The 17,825-nt window shown below is 37.4% G+C and overlaps 1 pseudogene; it reads left to right on the forward strand.

Annotated features, from left to right (window-relative positions):
* The window catches only part of LOC126792049 (probable disease resistance protein At4g27220), a 33,685-nt pseudogene extending 16,634 nt beyond the window's left edge, over positions 1 to 17,051 (forward strand).
* The last annotated feature ends 774 nt before the right edge of the window (positions 17,052 to 17,825 follow it).

The following is a 17,825-nucleotide window of genomic DNA, read 5'->3' on the forward strand; positions in this document are numbered from 1 at the left end:
GTATGAGTAAAATCAAAATATAATTCGCATATCAAAATATACGAAAGATCACAAACAACAAATATAAATGCCCTCATGAGTCATTGGTCAGCCCATCTGGTTGACCCAAAGAAATATGAAATGAAACGCTCATGAGAAAATTAAGTAACTCTTCTGGTTACCCAATGCATTTATAATACGGGTACCAAGAACGCTGGTACACATCTGTTACCCCTCTCGTAATACACCGCTGATATTGGATAGCCACCCGCTACCCAACATCCAAAATAAACTGAGTACCCATGAGCATATAACCACCTGTTACCTCTCATGCAGTACTAAGGCAGACAGACTAGTGCTCTAACTGTATCGTAACTTTCGCCCGGCCAAAGGCTAGGTTCCGACTTGCCAAACACGTACAATAATCTCACATCATATTGTACCAAAAATCAGGTCCGAAGACAATTCACATTTTAACAATCTCAATGTTAAAAATCACGTACAATAATCTCACATCATATTGTACCAAAAATCAGGTCCGAAGACAATTCACATTTTAACAATCTCAATGTTAAAAATCACGTACAATAATCTCACATCATATTGTACAATTCAAATCACATGCTCAATGTAATTACAATAAAATCATAACAGTATATTATATAGCAAACTATATATATTCGTACTTGTTTACCATTTATACAATATATATATCGTTCACTATATCTTATACATGTCATATTTCACCACGCATGCTCAATTCTCATACTTCCGTCATCGAAATGACTATTTTTAATGAATTAATAACAGTACGTAATTTAATGAACTATATATATATATATGTACTTATTACCATTATACTGTATATATGTAGTCCACTAAATTATATACATGTTGTAATTCATTTGATAAACACACTTGCAAAAATGTTGAATCACCACGAGGGTAGATTCGTAATTCAGTGAGATTTTACTCACCTTATTGACTTGAGCGTAATTCCACAATTCCCGAAGATAATTCCTTTCCTCGATTTAACGATCACCTTGAAAAGATAAGAAAAGAATTTAGAATCGTTTCGAACCTTTAAATGCCGAAACAATAATAATCGGTTACTGTTCAGCAATTTTCGGTTTTACGAAATTACTGTTCACTGTTACTATTCACTGTTACTGTACAAATATACGATTTATACGTATTTCTGTACGTATAAATATTATATACGTATTTCTGTATGTATAAATATTAATACGTATTTCTGTACGTATAAATATTAGTACGTATTTCTGTACGTATAAATATTAATATGTATTTCTGTACGTACAAATATTAATACGTATTTCTGTACGTATAAATATTAGTACGTATTTCTGTACGTATACGTACGATTTAAATGTAAATACAATCTCAGTAAATAAAATTTACTAAATTACCCTTTTACAAATTACTTTTTACATTTACTGAAAGTAATTTATAATTACATTTACCGAAGGTAAAATTTAATTACATTTACCGCAGTAAATAAAATTTACATTTACATTTCAGTAAATTACCAAAATACCCCTATCGGAAAACACTGTCGCACCACCGCACGTGGCGGCGCGTGGGGTACACGCGCCACCCGCCGGCAGGCCGCGCGTGGGGCTCACGCGCCGAGCCCAGGGACGGCGCGTAACACGCCACCGCCACCCCATTTCTCTCCCTTTTTCTCCCCTCTCCTCCGCCACAGCCTCACGCCGCCCCTAGCCCATCCACGCCCTCACACGCGCCGCTTAAGGCGGCGGTATCCCCCTCTTCCTTCCTCCTCCCCCGATATGCAACAAATCCTTCCAATCCCAACAAAACCACACCAAACAACCAAACAAACATTCAATTCAACTCATCCTTACCTAATCCACGCCTTGGAGTCACCGGAGATCGTCGGAGGGACGCATGCCAGCGGCGATGGAATTCGCAGACCTCGGGTTGGAGCGGAGAGACTCACGCCGACGCGGGGAGGTGTGGCGAGCTCGAGGGTTGCTGCGGTCGTCCGTGCGAAGCTTCCCAGGCCGGCGGTGTGGCTCACGGTGCGCCGGAGGGCGAGATCGCCGCTCGATCGTTTCGGAGGGGGAGGGAGAACTCGAGAGAAGAGAGAGAGAGTTCGAGGGAGAGAACGGCGGAAATGAAAGGGTTTCCTGTTATGGAAACCCTAGTTAAAAAAAATTCCTTTATATACTAGTTTCCAAATCGGAAACTAACTTCTGACGTTAATAACTTTTACGTACGTCGTCCGATTAGAACGCGTCACATATCCACGAACTCGTATCGACGAGCTCTACAACTTTCGTGAAGAAAGTTTTCACAACCGAGCGACGAAATAAAAGTCGATAAATTCGTTCGGAAACGTAACGTTTTCTTATTAAACGTTCTCGGAACGTTTCCGTTCCCGTTTCGTAACGTTTGCAAACAATCATAATCGGTTTAAAACAACTTCACAACTTAATAGAATTTAATTCAATTCAAATATTGTTTGAAAACGAGGGTTATTACATTTGGTTTTGAGGAGTGATGGTATTGTATTTGAACGGGTTGAACCTGGGGACTGTGTTGAAGACATGAAGAGATTGAGGTTGAATTTGTTGAAGAAGTTTGATTCTTCTACAGTACACTCGTAATAAAAAAGAGCATAATAGAGGCTTATGGATGGATTAAGATCCTCCTAATGGATTATGGATCTGAAGGTTTAGTGGTTAGACCACGTAGTGGTTATATATATGGGTATGTGTGATTATAATTCAATCACAGTTCATATTTTTTAAATTTGTTTTTGTACCGATTTGCTTATTATACCCTAAATTTGGGCAGAATGATTTCCGGTTGTCACAGCTTGAGGAATCTGAGATCATCAGCAATATGCTTCATTAATCTGACCACTTGGCAAGTAAGTGCTTGCGAGAGATTGGAAAACGTGATAACTTACTCTACAGCCAACAGTTTAATGCAGCTCACTACGCTGGAAGTCGGGGGGTGCCCAAGACTGGTTTTAATAGTGGGATGCATTAATGAAGACGATCATTCGAGAAATGAGATTACATTCAGGCTGTTGAAACATTTGAAACTCTTTGCTCTACCAAGACTGCAAAGCTTTTGCTCCGGAAACTGCATTGCTAAATTCCCATCCTTGGAAACTTCAAACATGAGCAACCGCCTCAAATTGAAGATTTTCTGCAGCTCGTGACCAAACACTAGAACTAACACACGAAGAGGAAGACACAGATGTCGATTCTTGGGGTAATCTTAAACAATAATTATTCATGTTTGATATTCGGTCTTTTCTCCATCACGGAATTTGATATACCAAACGTTGATATGAAACTATTTCTGTGATATTACCTAAGAAGTATCTGACTGCTGAGGATGAAATGAATACAGAGACTGATTCTGAGGATGAAGTGAACACAGGGACTGATTGATACTTAGCCAGTTTTCACTATAAGTAAACCTTCTTTAGTCATGTTATGACTATGTAAACATTAGAATAAGTTTGATTAAAGAATTTCTACATGCAAATTTGTTATGTTTCTGACAGAATTTCTTACTCCCCCTTCCAGACTCTACTGCTCCACCTTGCTTCAATTGCTCATCTTTCCTGGTCAGGCGGAAGATTGTTCACCAGAGTGTTCATTCGTGGCGGGGTCTTGATATTAAGCGCACCAAGTGTTTGATAAAATGCTGCTCTGGATATTTTGCTGCATTACTATTCTGATACATGCTTTAAAAATGTGTGAGTATTACTTCTTTCTACTTAGCATTCCCATGAAGGAAAAAACAGAACATGCACGAAAAACAGAGTGATTCATTGATATGCAACCTTTGCACTATTCAACGCATACTGGTGCTTTGTTTCGATCGAGTGCACGAAAACCTGTAGCTTCTTTTTTTTTGTGGATTAAATTGTTAGGGTAATTTTACTTGTATGTGATCCTTGTCTACAATTGTTATGAAATACTTGTTTTCACTTGCTCATCAAAGACCAAGAAATATATAACTGACTAGTAGAGTATGCACTAACACTAAACAGGTAACTGACCACATATGCTGATGAATCACATTAGTATAGATGTATAGAATAGAACTTGGGTGGTATGTAGAGTATGTTGACAAAATACCCTATGAATTGAATTTGCAAGTTTCAAGTCATGCGTTCATTTATGTAATGTGAAAAGAATTGTGATCGAGCGTTTTGCTTAAGTTGATATGAATGTGAACTTTGCACCGATTATAATATGCATAACTAACTTTTGCTTACGATATATTAAACATACCAATTCAATACAAAGAGTAGATCGGTCGGATCTTTATTTGATCATTTGATCAAGCCCGTTCAAACAAGTACTTATTTGAAGTAAAGACATTGTCCACCCGTGATCTTTTCCGGGTTTGAAAATACCTAATCAAGACACTTCTGCACCCTACACTTAGCTGACCCGGCCGATCCCAATCGCTTAGCATGCCATTTTCTCGCCTATTTGGGCCAATATGATCCTAGATAGCGAGCAAACACCTGCCACTCTTCTACTGGCGCTGATATTTATAACAACAATCGTAGCAATCGCAAACCTGCCACTCCAATATGATTACATATGCTTCATTCACACTCGTTTGATGAAAAAGCTTCGTTTGAGGAAACATTTTATGATGCATAGTGTCTCTTTCTAGGGCTGCCAAGATGTTAAACAAGTGTATTTGAAAAGAAAATGAGTTATATTCAGTCTCACACTTGCTTTATTTTACGTACTTCGTTTAAGTTCGACTCTAAGCCGAGGTAATTCCTTCTTTACCTTTGAGTAGAAGGTGAAGTGTTGATATGCCCTCATGGAAGTTTGAGAAAAGGGTTATTTCTCCGTCAAGTAGGGGTGGACTTTTAGACACCGAAAAACCGAAAACCGACCAAAACCGTTCTAAACCGATACAGAGAATCTAAAACCAAGTAAAACCACTATCGGTTTTGGAAATAACATCAAATCAATAATTTAATTTTCGGTTTACGGTTTCGTTCATGTAGAAAACTAATTAAACCGAACCTAACAGAATTAACATATATGTATTTGATTATTAATATTTAATATAATAATAGGTGTACATCATGTTTTTATTAGTTGAGAGTTACATATAATAAATGTCTAACTTAATTATTCCTGGTCTTTAACTCATTAAATATTACGTTTTGGGTAATACTCAATCATAACTTAATTGATTTTATTTGTTGTTTCCAACTTATCACAATCTAGTTTACTTATTTTACTAGTTTGATGTACTGAACTTGTAGTTTACTATTTTACTTTAATTTTAGTTTTTGTTTTAGATTAAGTGTGAAAAGTTATTATGGATAGTAGGTTATGTAACCAAAACTGAATCAAACTGAGTTGTAGGTTAACCGAAACCGTAGTTTCTAGATATTTTTTCCGGTTTTGGTTTCAAAAAATACAAAACCGAAATCTCAGTTTCGGTTTTCGATTAGCGCTCTTAAACCGAACCGATGGAACTGAATCCACCCCTACTATCAAGTCTGCATATAAAGTGGCTAGAAATCTTTACTTTGGTCATTACACTACCTCTACTTGTCAAGGTTATCTTTTTAATATGGCTATATGGAGAGCACTTTGGAAGGCAAAGGTGACTAGTAAGGTCGCAATTTTCAGTTGGAGAGCGGCTAATAAAGGATATGGAGATGTTTTGGACTGTGTGGTTTGCAATCAATCGGTGGAGACATTGGGCACTTGTTCTGTGAGTGTAGCTTATGTCACCATTCCTTATTTCCCCTCACCTATGTCTTGGAAGGACTGGTTCTTATGCCAAACACGCCAACAAGGGTTAAAAAAGAGTGACCAAAGCCTAATTAGTGCAAGTTAGCACCTCTCTAGTCAATGTTGTCGGCAAAGCGTCTTCTCCCGCGTCTAAGGCAGACCCGTCGTCCCGAAAAGTCGCTAGTTGATTAAGAGCCACCGGGAATGGGAATATGAATTAACAACAAATGGTAACTTATTGTCACGGACTTAGCCATTCGGCTGTCACACTTGGTCTATGCGGCGCTCCATCCCTATGGAGACAATGCACTGGTTTTGCCCTAGCTTGGGCTTATCAGAGGATCGGCTCCAGACCCCAACCTGTGTGTAGGGCGGCCAACTCCTTTCTTCGACGTTAAGTCTCCGACTAGCGACAAGCTCCCCAAACTGAACCGAGTCAGCCTGTCTGAACTCCTCGGAAGGAGCAACCATATATCTCTCACACTTGTTATCTTGGAGCAATCTCACTTATGCCTGATGTTCATTTAACTAGCGACATCCACGATTGATACTCCTGAAAACGGGACGTGACATTACGAAGGACATCACCATCTCTATAATTCAAATCTCGTCACAGTGAGAATGATTCAACGTTCACCTTCTCCATTATAGCCAAATAAATAAACCCCACAACGGACCAAACTTAAATTTCCCTACTCCCACACTTGTCTTTGTCTCTCGCAAAACCCACCTCAGCTTGTTCAACTCTTGAACATCAGCCAAAATTGGTTTCCCTGAAAACTGGCCTTGGGCATATTATTGCAAAGAAAAAGAAAAGCATTATTGATTCCTTGATTGTTTGTTGACCTTGACCAGCTCCTGCTGCTTCTTGCTTGGATAACGTTCATTATATGTAGCCACCATAATTGAATGTACACCCGTCTTTATTTGTTGGTTTCTAACCTACATAGCACGGAAGCTTGGTTGGACGACCGATTCCCGCTTCGGAAGCGGGAGCGGAAGCGCTCGGAAGCGCGGGGAAGCGCGACGGAAGCGCGATTCCGAAAAAGGTGGGTTTGGAAGCGCGACGGAAGCGTTGACTTCTAAATTGGAAGCTCGATGGAAGCGTTAGCTTCCAAATTGGAAGCGCGGCGGAAGCATTGACTTCCAAATTGGAAGTGTGATTCCTTCTCTACCTCTATTTCATCAATCAATGTCTTGAGATTCTTCTTGTCGTCTCATCTTCTTATTTATTCCGTTAAGCGGTTAAAGATGATCATCATCAATCAATCTAATATGTATCAGAAATAAGGGGAAGAGATATCAGGGAAATCTAGATGAGAGATATATAGAGAGAAGACAGAGAGTTGTGGACAGATATGAAAAAAAATCCATATGAGAAAGAGAGACAGAGGGAAGACGAACTTTTTTTTATTATCAATTTCATCTAAGTGATGTCTCTTTGACTTGCACGTGTCCAACACCTTCACACTATGTTGTACATTCTTTTGTTTGAATTTTGAAATAAAGCTTTAATAATGCTATAATTAAATATAATCATGGGTTAGAAAATAAGTCATTAATAGTTATCCAGTTATTTTAATACTAGATAAAATAATTAAAAAATAAAATATAAAAATATTATATAATATATATATATATATATATATATATTATTCTTACGCTTCCAAAACGCACCCGCTTCCTTAATTTTTTTTAAAAAAACGCTTCCGCGTTTCCAAACGCTTCGCTTCCACGTACCCGCACCCGATTCCATGCAGCCTAGTTTCTAACACTAGCATGCGATCCAGCATTTTCACTAAACCCATGTCACTAGAAAATTCATGCATGATAACATATGAGATGATTGCTCTCACGACTTCTACACCTCATAGGTCACTGTCTCTCTCTGTCATTTTAGTGTTGTTTTTTAGCTAGCTGCAAGTATTATATAGAAAATTCTATGGTGCAACGCTGCATGCGTGCAACACCCTTAATTCACTGTTTATACATCCCACAGACCCTACGTGTATTTTAAGACACTTTCTATCCACCGTCTGATTCAATATGTATGGTATGCAGCGCTACACAACAGCCAAACCCGTATTATATAGCTGCTTCATCCAATTTCATTCATTCAATTCAATGATTTCAATCACCGTTTGAGTAGTCTTATCATTTCTAAACTAAACCAAAAGCCAAGGTTAAAGAGCAGACTGCAGACTTGCAGCAGCTAGCTCTTCATTTTCCCAATGATTCGTCAAGTGTCCCTACATCTTATGTCTACCTTCTTTCGGTTTTAATTCGGATTATACGCCATATCATGACCACCCAGAAATAAAAAGAAGAATTATTTTTCATCTGAAAGAAGAACCGTACCAGGTATTAATTGCGTTTCAAAAATGTATACACGATCGATTTACATCTAGCTATTGGTTGATACTGCACAGTGTGACACTTTCACTTGATTTTTATTGTACAGGAACATCTTCCCATTTTATCTTCTTTCTGCGTTTCAAGTTTACTCCATCACAACAAGGTCGAGCTATATCTTGAGGAAACAAAAAAACAAAAACAAAAAAACAACGTCAAGCTATAAAAGGTACTTTCATTCATTTCGTTCTATCTTCTTAGAGATCAAATTTGATTATTTATCTTTATTAAATAAAGTAATTTGTCAGTAACTAGAAATTCCAAATTTATCCTTGGATTATAAAAACTTTTTTTATTTTTTGAAAGATACGAAATTTTATTAAGAACAACTGGGCCAAAAAGCCATTATGCTTAGTAGGGAGATCCCCATACCAACAATAAGAAACATTAGACTGGAAAGCCAATTTACCAAGTTTATGAGCTAAAGTATTGGCACCATGAGAAATATGAGAAAACATAGAAAACTGTAAGGAAAGTAATGAGAACTTAATGTCTCCAGTAACTGCACCAAGAGCCGAATCATACTCCTCACTCTGTACTGCCTTCACCATCGTCAAACAGTCCGATTTAAAAGACATTGGAACCAATCTAAACTCGACCCCTAACTGCGTTGCCGCACGACCAGCTATAGCGTCTACCATCTCCGCCTCATAACATGACTAACCGGAAAGCACACACCACTCACAACAGATGACTCGACATCCCAAATCACCACCCCAACTCCTCCCCGCTGACTAACCCGGTCAAAAGCTCCCCTAAGTTAGCTTTGAGCCAACCCAATGGCGGAGGGGGATTATCAAAACTCTAGAATTACAAAATATGATAGATAATAGATAAAATCGTAAATAAAAAAACATAAATAATTTGCAAAACTAATATGAAAGTGGGAGAAATTATACCCAACTACTCACTAATTGCTTAACCACAATCGTATCATGTAAACCTAAAAATAAAAATTCAAATAAATTCACGATTGAATTACACAATTAAAATTCATTTCTTAAACTGAAAAGAAACAAATTGGCACTACATACGTGAGTGTCAAGAGGCTAGTACATATATAAGCCAATTTTAGAAATAGGTTCACTCATTGGACATCAAATACGAATATATAATGGGAACCCTCTATACATAGATTCTTTAGTATCCCTTGCAACTAATAAAAGTAGCAATACTGATGAAGGAGATAAACTCATATTTGTGTTGTCTTTTAGTATTACCCTTCAAGAAGAAAAGTTCTTACTATGATCTTGAACTCATACGTAAAGGAAATTCCACCCTCTTAGGAAGATACAAGTGTAGCATCTTGATTGTCCACCACGTTGATGGGCATTTTAAAACCAACAATAAAACCCTGTAAAACCATCATTAGTAATATAAGCAAGCAAAGTATCGTTACAAGCCCGGGATCCAATGTCAGGATAAATCAACAAATTAAGTATCAATGATTGGATTTAAAGGTTTGAGATTTTATATTTTCAAAACAAAGAAAAATAAAACAGAAAATAATTACACATATATACATGTGGCCAATCAATCCACATAGAAAATAATCAAACAGTTTATACAAAGAAAACAATGTATTCTCAATCTTAACACATATATGCCGAGCCTTAGAGGACAATATAGAATTTACAAGTAACAACTTAACATCGAAATACATTACTTATGACATCTTTAAATCGAAACATGAACATACAATCTCTTACTTAGGGCCTAGATATTAACAAGTTAACATGCAATTCTCAATCCTACCACTTGTGATTCAATTTCTTATCTAATTACTTAGGGCATCTTAGATAACAAACTGATTCTGGATGTCACTTAGTAATTACTAACATATTAAACATGTCACTTACCAACATGTTAACAATAGCACTAAAGATGAATCCTATATGCAAAAATTGTACTTAGGGATTGAAGAGCATATAGCATAAGTACAAGATTGAAAATCATTCAGTCATAACAAGATAAACCCACGGCGAGCATGCATATCATTGAATTGAATAAGAAAAAAAGTTTAACTTTATAAATCTGAAAATAATTCATTACATAAGAAGTAATAAAAAAATTATAACTAAATCTAACAACAAAACTCAATCACACACACAAACATCATAAAGTTCGAAACAAAGAGAAAAACTATAGAGTTACACTTTGTAATATTCCTACGAGGGTTCAAGCAAAGAGAACGCAATAGCTTCCTCCTTCTATGAATGAACGTCCTTCGCTTCGAGTTTTAGAGTAGAGAAGATGATAGAATGAAAGAGTTTCGACCTATGTGTTTGGTGGTGGAAGAATAGTGTTTAGGGCAGAGCTTTGGCTTTTTTTTATGCAAGATTGACAACCCCTATCTTATGAATTCGTGCTCTAATATAGAGGAAAAGATATGACTCCATCTTTTGTACAACCCCTCGATTAAATGAAAATCAATTGTTGAGATAATTCAACCGAGTCAAAAATAACTTAGTGCAATGATTTCTTCACAACTCTCTCTAGAAAATATCTATTGAAGTGATTCCAACAGAATATAAAACTAGAGTCAGAGAGTTTTTTATCCATATATGTCACGTTTTCTTATTCATATTGAGCTGTCCTCGAGAGTCCATCAAAGTTGAAAATGTGCATAGACATATTTATGATTATGATAAAGATTTGACTTTAATTGTATATATTTTTTCTCCTTTAATTCTAATTTATTTTTCACGATTTTTTCATCAATTATACTTTGGAAATTCTTCTTCAACTGGATTTGCACTATTTAAGCTTGGCAACTTATCTCTCCATGTCCATATTTGATTTGTCTTTACACATAAATTGACTTAATGACTCAAAAACATAAGAATAAAGGGTAAACAAGAGTTATAATAAGGTATATAAACATTATAAAAGTAGCATTTTGTGCTCTTACCATACGTATAGATCATTACTAAGATTTAGGAATATAGCCTAGTAAATAGTACGAGTGATGGTGAGAATCATAAACTCTTGACTATACATACATGAAAGTTAGACACCTTGATCGTGGCCCCAAAACTACTATTTGGTTTGCACACCAAACAATATAGTTTTCGAGAGGAAAATGGACCAAAGCCAAAGCCCAACCCACGTCCCCAGCCCTTACCCTTGGCCATCTGCACTGGAACCCAGAAGATGGTGATTCGGTGGCCTACCTTTTACAGGAGAACATGGTGCCGAAACTTTGGTGTGCCGCCTGAGAGGACGGTGACACAACCCTAACCCGCTCTTGAAGCCCACCTACCACAGTTGCTTGCTAGCGCCTCCTCCCGTCGTACTCTCAGTCTCAGATTCAATGCGCTACCTTACTAACAAAATATTGGTATATGTTGAACGAAATTTACACCAAAATATACCAATATCAGGTTCAATTGTTATCACGGGAATTTAACTGCTTTTAAATTAATTTTAACAGACATGGAGCTTCTCGTTGGAATTGTTACAAAGATTGGTGAGCACACAGTGGCACCAGTTATACGCCAAGTGGGTTATACAATCCACTACAAAAAGAACCTCAAAAAGCTACAGAGTGAAGTAGATAAATTGGGTCATGCCAGAGAAAGTATGCGGCATTCGATTAAAACAGAGAAAAGAAAAGGTAGAAAGATTGAAGCAGGGGTCCAGAAATGGTTGACTGAAGTGAATCAGCTGACTGAAAATGCAGATAGTATCTTGAAAGATGAACAGCATGCGGCCACCAAGTGTCTCCAGGGCTTTTGTCCTAATATAAAGCTTCGCCATCATCTCAGCAGGAAATCAACAAAGTTGGCTCGAGAGGTTGCTGAAAAACTAGAGGAGAAAATGAATGATTTCCCTACTATTGCATACGATGCTTCCCCAGAAGAGGTGTGTACAATAGCCATCCAAGATTATGAAGCCTTTGATTCAAGGACTTCAACTGTGAAGGATGTAATTGCTGAACTGAGAAAGTCCGACACCTACATGATTGGAGTGTACGGCATTGGGGGAGTTGGAAAGACAACACTGGTCAAAGAAGTATACAAGCAAGTTACAAGAGGTGAGAAGCTGTTTGATGAGGTGGTTATGGTAACTCGATCTGAAACAGAGTCCCAGCATTGAACGGATTCAAAAAGAAATCGCAGAGAAGTTAGGTCTCGAGCTTTCGGAAGCTGGGACCCCAGCTGGAAGAGCAACTCAAATATGCAACAGGATCAAGGAAATAAGCCAGTATTAGCTTCAGAAATGGGTACACAAAAAGAGTTTCATCTCGAAGAATTGAACAGAGAAGAAAGTTGGAGTTTATTTAAGAAAATGGCGGGTGATTGTTGAAAATCCTGACATACAGCCTACAGCAGCTCAAGTGGCCGAGAAATGTGGTGGTTTGCCGCTTTTGATTGTCACTGTTGCAAGAGCTCTGAAAGATAGTCCATTACACGATTGGAGAGATACTTTCAGACGACTGAAAAAGTTGGATGGTAAAGGACTGACAGAAAAAACATACTCTGCAATTGAGTGGAGTTACAATAAATTAGAGAGTGAGGAGCTTAAGTCTGTCTTCATGCTCTGTGTAACTGAGGTTGGGAGAACCAATTCTGCTTATATCCTCGACTTGTTTAAATATAGTATGGGGCTCGATTTCATCAAAGATGTTGATACAATGGCGGAAGCACGGGATGCATTCTATTCTCTGCTTAAAAAGCTGCAACATTCTTGCCTGTTGCAAGATGGAGATGATGACCAATGGATCAGAGTCCATGATCTTGTAAAAGACGTTGGTAAACATATTGCTGCTAGAGATCATTATGTTTTATCAGTATCTCATGGGAGTGAATTAAAAGAATGGCCAGATAAGGAATTCTGCGAAAAGTGCACTCGGATGTCTCTCAAGAAGTGCAATATTCCCGACTTCCCTGAAGTTTTGCAATGCCCAATCCTAACAGTGTTTTATATGAGCAGTGGTAATGTCGACTCCCGAGAAATCCCAAGCAACTTTTTTAATGAGATGAAGAAACTCAAAGTGTTGGATTTAACAAATTGGAGTATCCCATCGCTACCTCCATCTCTTAAAGGCCTCGAAGATCTTCAGACATTGTGCTTGGATGCGTGCGCGTTGGAAGACATTGCTTTGGTTGGTCAGTTAACAAACTTGAAAGTCTTGAGCTTTTTAAAATCCAAGTTTAAAGAATTACCCAAAGAAATAGGGCAATTAACTCGCCTGCAATTGTTGGATTTGACTGAATGCTCTCAGTTAGAAGTAATTTCACCTGATGTTCTATCCAAATTGAGTAAACTTGAAGAGTTAAGAATGGGGAAAAATAGCTTTAACAAATGGGAGCATGAAAGAGTCGTTGATGTCAAACAAAGTAATGCAAGCCTTGAAGAGCTGAAGTACCTACATCAGCTAACCGCATTACAAATACATATCCCAGATGCTCACATACTTCCGGCAGATTTGTTCACCGCTAGTAAGTTGCAGAGATTTCAAATATGTATTGGTTCTGTGTGGAAGTGGGATGACGTGGATGAAGCTCTCAATGCACTAAAGCTTCATCTCACTACCAACAATGAATTCGACCAAGGTCTAAAAATGTTGCTCAAAAGAACTCAAGACTTGCACGTGGAAGGAATGGAGGGTGTTAATGACAAGTTTTTCCGTGAACTAGTCGCAGGAGATTTTCATCAACTGAAACATTTGCATATCCAAAACAGTGCTCAATTTTCATATACTATTATTGAGAAGGTACGCTCCTACAATTGTTTCATACTTTCATTTTACCTTGTTTTAAATTATATTATTATTATTATGAACCATAGTTATATTTTTGACTATAAGATTAATTTAGTAAGATTAATTTAGTAAGATTAATTTAGTAAGATTAATTTAGTTTTCCTTTTTTTAATTTAGTAAGATTAATTTTTAACTTTTGAGCAGTAAGTGTGGTGCAAAACCTCTTCAGAGAAAGAACAAACGATCAATTAGCTAGTCTTTTTTGTTATGTCGTTTCATAGGAAGAGGTAGGTTAGTGTTACTTTGCTTTAGTGTGCCTCGATTAGCCCTTGGGTTCAATTTCAAATGGCAAAACATAAGGTTACATAAGATATCTTGTATTATAATATTCGTTCATAAATCAAACTCAAGCTATCATTTCTTCTTATTTAACATTTCATAAATGAGAGACATATGTCCCTACTCCCTAATCAAACTCAAGCTAATATAGATGAGGGACATATGTGTGCAAAAAATCTATGTTTTTCTATGTTCAAATTGGTGTATTTCCACCATTTAATTACATAATTGTCCAATGCATGATTACCAGGTGGGTTTTCCTATCTTGACATGGTTGGCGGTGAGTGAGCTCAACGGTATAAGATTCTTGCTATCATATTCAATGGCTAGAAGCCTTGCACAACTCAAACGTCTTCAAAAATCAGGATGTCAGATCATGGAAGAGATAATTTCAATAGAAGAATCAAATATTGAAATTGTAGAGAATATATTTTGTCAACTACAATATCTGGAGCTAAAAGGCCTTCCGAACCTCACTAAATTCTGCTCCAGAAGTTGCATTGAAATGCCAAAACCATCACATGAGAAATTGAAATTAGAGGACTGTACTAAAAGTAGTACAACCAGCTGTGAAGAAATTCAAGAAATCGACTCAGGGAGAATCCTAGACAGTGTGATTCAACACTTTGTTTTTGACATTAAGGTGGAAATTCTGGTACTACAGGACTGTAACAGTTTAAAGAACTTAAGGTCATCCGCACTATCCTTCAAGAATCTGATTACTTTGTAAGTCACTCGTTGTAAGGGATTGAAATACTTGGTATCTTTCTCCATGGCCAAAAGTCTGATGCATCTCACAAAATTTGAAGTTGCTGAGTGTGAAGAATTGATAGAAATAGTTGAAAGCTGTGGAAGTGATGATTCAACAAATGAGATTGAATTCAGGGTGCTGAGACATTTGGAGCTATCTGGTCTACCAAGTCTGAGAGGATTTTGCTCAGGGTCTCACAGTGTCAAATTCCAATCCTTGGAAACTTTGTCGATGACTAGTTGTACTCAACTAGAGGGATTCATTTTTTACCCTACTGATGATTGTACTATAATTGGCAAGGATAGCAGAGACACCAACTCAAATGAAAACACTGGAGTTGTGCAGCAATTCCTTTTCGACAACAAGGTGAAATAACTTTTCATTTTGTCGTATTATGAGAGTGATATTTAGGTCTTCCTCAATTTAGATTTAATATATATTTATCTTTTTCTTTTTATGGAATTTGAGTGTTAGTAGATTATTATTATTCTTCTGTTACACTTCACTTATTGAAAATAAAATTTAAAAATTACATTTGTCAAATTTTTTTTTAAATGATGATCTATGCCGTTCTATTTTGGATGAATAACATACAGTATATTGTTTTGCACAGGTTGAATTTCCAACGTTGAAGACGTTGTCTATCAAGGGTCTAACAAAGTTAAGCACAATTTGGCACGATCAACCATCAAGTCATCTGAGATCTTTTCATTGTGAAAATCTAGATCATGTGGAGATTGATTCTTGTGAGAATTTGATAAATATTTTTCCAATGTCGGTGGCAAGAAATCTACAGCAGTTAAAAACCCTCAGAGTGACGAGTTGTGGAGTGAAGGAAATTGTCGCAAGAGAGGAGGGGTTACAAATAATACCTAAGCTTGTGTTTTCAAAAGTGACATGTGAAGTTTCATAAGTTGCCCCAACTCATAAATTTCTACCCAGGGATGCATGTGTCTAACTGGCCATCGCTACTTCGTTTGACAGTCCTTGGATGTTTTAAGGTTAACAAATTAGCTGAGGAAATGTCAATCTGTCACGGATATGATGAGCAAGAACATCTGTGTAATTCTATCCCACGATCTCTCTTTCTCATTCACAAGGTAACCCACACCCATAGGAACTTTTGACTCTGTATTTAACTTATAGTCAAACTTGTAAGATGTGAATCAAATTTTATAACTGCTTAGTATGGAAGTAATTTGATCTTGTCTATTTTGTAGGATTCATTTCCCAACTTGGAAAGGTTGGTCTTCGAGGGCTCGGAGATTTGGGAAGGTCAGCTTCCGGTGCATCTCTTTAGCAAACTAAAGCATCTTGACGCGGCTGCTCTACAGTCCAAGTCAGCTGTTTTCCTTGAAAGAAACAACACTTGATACTGGGACCTACCCCAGCAGCAGTGGCAACTCCCACATTTAAGTGATTTAACAGACTTGAGGCTTGTTCGAATGGGGAAGCTGATGCATCTGGGCCAAGAGGATGAGGGGGACAACTCACAATCAGCCCCAAATATTCCAAATCTGCAAATTCTATTAGTAAATGATTGTCCCAACTTAAGGAATCTGAGATCATCCGCAATATGCTTCAACAATCTAACCACTTTGGAAGTATGTGTTTGCGAGAGATTGGAATACTTGATAACTTACTCCATGGCCAACAGTTTAATGCAGCTCACAACGCTGGAAGTCAAGTGGTGCCCAAGACTGGTGGTTATAGTGGGAAGCATTAGTGAAGACGATGACTCGAGAAATGAAATTGCATTCAGGCGGTTGAAACATGTGAAACTCTCTGTTCTACCAAGACTGCAAAGCTTTTGCTCCGGATATTGTATTGCTAAATTCCCGTCGTTTGAAACTTCAACCATGAGCAACCGCCTCAAATTGAAGATTTTCGCAGCTCATGACCAAACGCTACAGGGGATAACCAACCGAGGGGAAGACACAGATGTCGAACTTTGGGGTAAACCTTCATTCATCTTTCAGGTTGAATGTTTTGTATTTTCTCATGGAATCTGTATATGAGATGCTGATTTCCAACTATCTGTGTGCTATTACCAGAAGAATACCTGATTGCTGAGTGCTGAGGATAAATTGGCGACAGGGACAGATTGAAATCTTAACCAGATTTCACTGTAAAAACCTTCATTCTTCGTGTACATTAAAATCTATGTACACATTAAAATTTCCTGTTTGATTCTACCTTCAAATTGGTTATTGTTCTCACATCATTTCCAATTACTCCACCTTCCAACATTTCCAATAATTATTGCTCCATCCTGCTCAATTGCTCATCTTTTCTGGTCTGACTTAAGTGGAAGATTGTTTCCATAAGTGTGTTCGTTCGTAGCCGGGTCTGATGTTTACCGCACCAACTGTTTGTGTGGGGATTTCGCCGCATTTCAGTCCTTACGCTTCTATTGATTTACATGTGTATAATAACTTAATAAGTACTAGTTCTTTCTACTTAAAACTTTACCGGTAAACAAAAAATCAGAACATAACAGGAAAAATAAACCGAGTCTTTCATATTGGAGCTCTCTTGTTGTGCAAACCTTAGCTAAATTCAATATATTCGTACGGGGGCTTTGTTTGGATCTAGTTATCTTTTGCTACTTTTGTGGATCAAATAATTTTAGCGATTCACTTCTATGTTATCCTCTTGTGTATGTCAATTGTGACCTAATCGTCTACAACTTTGTGTGTGTTTGAGTATACTTGTTTTCTATTGCTCATCAAAGTATCAAACGCCAAGATACTGGCTAGAAGAGGATGCAGAATCACTAAATAAGTACACACAAAGGTACATGAGATAGGAAAGAATAGAACTTGAGTAGTGCGTACGTAGAGTAGGTACATGT

This window comes from Argentina anserina, chromosome 4, assembly GCF_933775445.1.
Source record: "Argentina anserina chromosome 4, drPotAnse1.1, whole genome shotgun sequence".
In the NCBI taxonomy this organism is placed as follows: domain Eukaryota; kingdom Viridiplantae; phylum Streptophyta; class Magnoliopsida; order Rosales; family Rosaceae; genus Argentina; species Argentina anserina.